This window comes from Pinus tabuliformis, chromosome 4_2 (genome assembly GCF_031772625.1).
Source record: "Pinus tabuliformis cultivar Carrire ecotype Pingquan chromosome 4_2, CPIR1, whole genome shotgun sequence".
NCBI classification, from domain to species: domain Eukaryota; kingdom Viridiplantae; phylum Streptophyta; class Pinopsida; order Pinales; family Pinaceae; genus Pinus; species Pinus tabuliformis.
In genome coordinates, this window is record NC_142304.1 from 87,094,984 (window position 1) to 87,100,737 (window position 5,754).

The 5,754-nt window shown below is 48.3% G+C and overlaps 1 non-coding gene across 1 annotated transcript; it reads left to right on the forward strand.

Moving 5' to 3' along the window:
* The first annotated feature begins 3,942 nt into the window (after positions 1-3,942).
* Positions 3,943-5,754, forward strand: LOC149168331 (18S ribosomal RNA). Its single transcript, XR_016259959.1, has one exon. It is a non-coding gene; the product is annotated as an 18S ribosomal RNA (ribosomal RNA).

Genomic DNA, 5,754 nt, shown 5'->3' on the forward strand with positions numbered 1-5,754 from the left:
AGAAAATTGGGTGAGAGTTCCAAAGGTCAAATAAAAACACTCAAAGGCGATTAACACTCATACACAATTTCAAAATTGTGTAAGGACTGGGAGAAACCTCCAAGTAATGACCAAAGGAAATCAAATCAAGAATTTCTCAAAAAAGAGACTCAAAACACCCAATTGATGAAAGCTTAAAGCAGGAATGCCAATGAAATAAGCTTAGGTGAAGATTCTGGGCAAGGGACTAATGAATCTGGGCAGAAAAAACTAAGAAAAAACAAAATCTAAGAGCAAAAAATGGAATTTTCTCAAATTTTAGCAGGGGACGCAGGCAACCCGTTAGCACAGGTGCGGGCCCGCTCTGTGCACACAGCAAAAGTGCGTCCAGGGACGCACTGTGCAACACTCAGAGGGTGCGTCCTACTGAAAAACTCAAGAAAAACCAAAATAAAACTAATCCTAAGCTAACCCACCCAGAGACAGAATCACAGAGCCAAAACCAGAAAAATAAACCAATTTTCTCAAAGCAAAGTTCATACAAAAGAAAAGACTCTTCTCATCAATGGAATCTATCCCCAGCGGAGTCGCCAATTTGTCACACGGAATCAGTCAAGAGTGCGGACACAACCGACCTTCCTAGAAGTCTAAGACATTCTAATGACAAACAAAACAAACTGGAACTATCCTTCTCTAAACATACATTATGATATGAGAAATCAAGTGTTTCGTTCTTACCTTTGTCCAAACGCTGTTGTAGAAGTCCAAGCTTTGTTGATCTGGACGAGCTCCTCCTTTTCTCCAAAACCTGCAATCACCAACAGTCAAACAATTAAATAGCACCTGATTATAACATAAAACAAAGCATATTCAACATATAGACCAAGGAGTACATGAAATAACTCATAAACAACAAGTTATTGAGAAGAATGGACCAATTTGCATTAAAGGTAATCAAAAGGAACCATTACAACTTGAGCCTTGGTGTTGTGCAAGCTCCTTCCAGGGTCCACAAGAGTCTTCCTCTACTTTGACAAAGCTCACCCACTTCCAAATAGAACAAGCAAAGATGGCAATCTCTCCTCACAAGCTTCTAAATGGGAGTCCTAATTCCTGCAACATTTACCCTTAGAAATGTATAGCTTTCAACCTCATTCCTTCTGGCCCAATGCCTGTATTTATAGTGCTCAAGAGGAAGTTAATCAGGTCCACCATCAATGGGATAGTCCCCTCTTTGGATGGGATCACTCCCTTATTGATGGGATAAGTTCCTCTTTGGTAGGAGTGCATGAACCATCTGGAGGCGCTCAATACACGTCAAACAACCTTCTAGAATGCTCTAGAAATGACCACAAGTAAGTTTTTGAAGATAAAACTTGCGCATTTTAACCTTTTCAGCGGGACGCACCTGCCCCTTTAGATACAGAGCGTCCTTGGACGCAGACCTTATGAACAATAGGTGCGTACCCGCAGGCAAGGTTTGAGAGAACCTGCGTACCCAGAGATAAACATATTTATAAAGACTTTCTCTCTTTCTTGGAGTTTGACATGGAGAGTAGAGGTGTAAGACTTGCTTAAGAGGGTAGTATGACTGTTGATAGAGTCATACCGACTGTAAATAGCCATGGTGACATTTTTTAGTGTAACACTCCTAGGTTGACTGTACGTAGGGTGCGGGGGGTGCAGGGCTGTCGGATCCCTCCTCCTGTTTGGATATGTTCTTGTATTGTGTAGCAAGCCTCTTGATTTGCATTTATTTCCTTCCTTTGCCTTCGCATTGTGGTTGCTGCAGGCGGTCAAGTGATCAAGGTCCATCGTTTCTGCTATTGCGGGTGGACTCCTAGGTGGCCTCGGTGCGTGGTGTGGAGGGTCGGGGGGCACATTTCTAAGAGAGGTTGTGGGCTCGGTTGGTCTTGTTGTTTTGTTTCCTTTCATTTCCTTTGCATTGAGGCTGCCGCAGGCGATCATGTGATCGAGGTCCATCATTGCTGCTATCCAGGTGGACTCCTAGGTGGCCTCTCTGCGGGAGGGGAGGGTTGGGGGGCACTTGTTGTTTCAATTGTGTATGCACTCGTGGTCCAACGGGGAGGAGTCTTGCTACATCGACGGTGGGGACTATTTGGAAGAAGGATTTCGAGGTGGAACGCATCGACCTCCCTCCTTTGTGTGGAGGTGGCTGTAGGGGAAAATTATTCATCGTCCGGTCGGTAAAGCTGTGGGAAATCTCCTAGGTTACCTGTACGTAGGGTGCGTGGGGTGCAGAGCTGCCCAATCCCTCCTCCTATTTGGATATGTGTTCTTGTATTGTGTAGCGACCCTCTTGATTTGCATTTATTTCCTTCCTTTGCCTTCGCATCGTGGTTGCCACAGGCGGTCAAGTGATCGAGGTCCACCATTGCTGCTGTCGCGGGTGGACTCCTAGGTGGCCTCGGTGCATGGCGTGGAGGGTCAGGGGGCATTTCTAAGAGAGGTTGTGGGCTCGGTTGGTCTTGTTGTTTTGTTTCCTTCCGTTTCCTTTGCATTGAGGCTGCCACAGGCAGTCATGCGATCGAGGTCCATCGTTGCTGTTGTTCGGGTGGACTCCTAGGTGGCCTCTTTGCGGGGAGGGTTGGGGGGCACTTGTTGTTTCAATTGTGTATGCGCTCGTGGTCCAATGGGGAGGAGGCTTGCTACTATAGTCATCGATGGTGGGGGCTATCTGGAAGAAGGATTTCGAGGTGGAATTCTTTGACCTCCCTCCTTTGCATGGAGGTGGCTGTAGGGGAAAATTATTCATCGTCCGATCGGTAAAGCTGTGGGAAATCCCCTAGGTTGCCTGTACGTAGGGTGTGTGGGGTGCAGAGCTGCCCGATCCCTCCTCCTCCTGTTCGGATATGTGTTCTTGTATTGTGTAGCGACCCTCTTGATTTTCATTTACTTCCTTCCTTTGCCTTCGCATCGTGGTTGCCGCAGGCGGTCAAGTGATCGAGGTCCACCATTGCTGTTGTCATGGGTGGACTCCTAGGTGGCCTCGGTGCGTGGCGTGGAGGGTCGGGGGGCATTTCTGAGAGAGGTTGTGGGCTCGGTTGGTCTTGTTTTATTTCCTTCCGTTTCCTCTCTGCATTGAGGCTGCCGCAGGTGATCATGCGATCGAGGTCCATCGTTGCTGCTGTCCGGGTGGACTCCTAGGTGGCCCCTGTGCGGGGAGGGGAGGGGTGGGTTGGGGGGAATTTCTAAGGGAGGTTGTGGGCTCGGTTTGTCTTGTATGATTTCCTTCCCTTGCCTTTGTGTCGAGGCTGCCGCAGGCGATCATCCGATCGAGGTCCACTGTTGCTGCTGTCCGGGTGGACTCCTAGGTGGCATCAGTGTGGGGCGGGGAGGTTTGTATGGCCTCTCTATGATAGGATTTGTGTGGTCAGTCGTCCTCTTTTTATTTCCTTCCTTTTCCTTCGCATCGAGGCTGCCGCAGGCGGTCGGGAGATCGAGGTCCATTGTTGCTGCTGTTCGGGTGGATTCCTAGGTGGCCTCGGTGCGGGGGCGGGGAGGGTTGTGGCTCATTTGTAATATAGAGGTTGCGTGGTTGGTCGTTCTCCATTTGTTTCCTTTGCATCGAGGCTGCCACAGGCGATCAGGTGATCGAGGTCCATTTTTGCTGCTGTCTGGGTGGAGTCGTAGGTGGTCTCGGTGCGGGGCGTGGAGGCCTTTGGAGGCATTTCTAAGGGAGTCGGTGAGTGATCGCTCGTTTTCTTGTTGGTTGGGCCGTGGCTGCAAACTCCAGAGTGGCCTTGGTGCATTGTGGCTCGGCAAGTCTGCCCATTTGTTTGCCATGTCCTTGGCATGTTGCGTGTGCTTCCTTCTTGGGATGCAAGAGGTGCAAGGCATAAAAGTTTTACATGATATTTTGACGTCTCTTTGACTTGATGGGTGTTCAGGCTGGCTCTCGGTAAGAGAGTGCCCAGAATGCCCTTTGAAGCGGGAGGGTGCTACCTGGTTGATCCTGCCAGTAGTCATATGCTTGTCTCAAAGATTAAGCCATGCATGTCTAAGTATGAACTAATTCAGACTGTGAAACTGCGGATGGCTCATTAAATCAGTTATAGTTTTTTTGATGGTACCATACTACTCGGATAACTGTAGTAATTCTAGAGCTAATACGTGCACCAAGTCCCGACTCTTTGGAAGGGATGCATTTTTTAGATAAAAGGCCGGCGCGGGCTTGCCCGCTTCTTCGGTGAATCATGATAACTCGACAGATCGCATAGCCCTTGTGCTGGCGATGCTTCATTCAAATTTCTGCCCTATCAACTTTCAATGGTAGGATAGAGGCCTACAATGGTGGTGACGGGTGATGAAGAATTAGGGTTCGATTCCAGAGAGGGAGCTTGAGAAACGGCTACCACATCCAAGGAAGGCAATAGGCGCACAAATTACCCAATCCTGACATGGGGAGGTACTGACAATAAATAACAATACTGGCCTCATCGAGTCTGGTAATTGGAATGAGTACAATCTAAATCACTTAACGAGGATCCATTGGAGGGAAAGTCTGGTGCCAGCAGCCGAAGTAATTCCAGCTCCAATAGAGTATATTTAAGTTGTTGCAGTTAAAAAGCTCGTAGTTGGATCTTGGGTCGTAAGGGTCGGTCCGCCTACTCGGTGTGCACCTGCCCTTCCATCCCTTTTGTCGGCGGTGTGCTCCTGGCTTAATTGGCTGGGTCGCGGTTCCGGCGCTGTTACTTTGAAAAAATTAGAGTGCTCAGAGCAAGCTTATGCTCTGAATACATTAGCATGGAGTAACGTGATAGGAGTTTGGTCCTATTGTGTTGGCCTTCGGGACCAGAGTAATGATTAATAGGGACTGTCAGGGGCATTCGTATTTCATTGTGAGAGGTGAAATTCTTGGATTTATGAAAGATGGACCACTGCAAAAGCATTTGCTAAGGATGTTTTCATTAATCAAGAACGAAAGTTGGGGGCTCGAAGTCGATCAGATACCGTCATAGTCTCAACCATAAACGATGTCGACCAGGGATCGGTGGATGTTGCTCTAAGGACTCCGCCAGCACCTTCTGAGAAATCAGAGTGTTTGGGTTCCAGGGGGAGTATGGTCGCAAGGTTGAAACTTAAAGGAATTGATGGAAGGGCACCACCAGGAGTGGAACCTGCGGCTTAATTTGACTCAACACGAGGAAACTTACCAGGTCCAGGCATAGTAAGGATTGACAGATTGAGAGCTCTTTCTTGATTCTGTGGGTGGTGGTGCATGGCCGTTCTTAGTTGGTGGAGCGATTTGTCTGGTTAATTCCGATAACGAACGAGACCTTAGCCTGCAAACTAGCTACACGGAGGTTCCCCTTCGCGGCCAGCTTCTTAGAGGGACTATGGCCGTTTAGGCCATGGAAGTTTGAGGCAATAACAGGTTTGTGATGCCCTTAGATGTTCTGGGCCGCACGCACGCTACACTGATGCAGCCAACGAGTTTTTATTCCTGGTTCGAGAGGATCGAGAAATCTTCTCAAATTTCATCGTGATGGGGATAGACCATTGCAATTATTGGTCTTCAATGAGGAATTCATAGTAAGCGCATGTCATCATCTCGTGTTGACTACATCCTTGCCCTTTGTGCACACCACCCGTCGCTCCTACCGATTGAATGATCCGGTGAAGTGTTCGGATTGCGTCGACGATGGTGGCTTGCCGCCATCGACATCGTGAGAAGTTCATTGAGCCTTATCATTTAGAGGAAGGAGAAGTCGTAACAAGGTTACCGTAGGTGAACCTGCAGTAGGATCATTG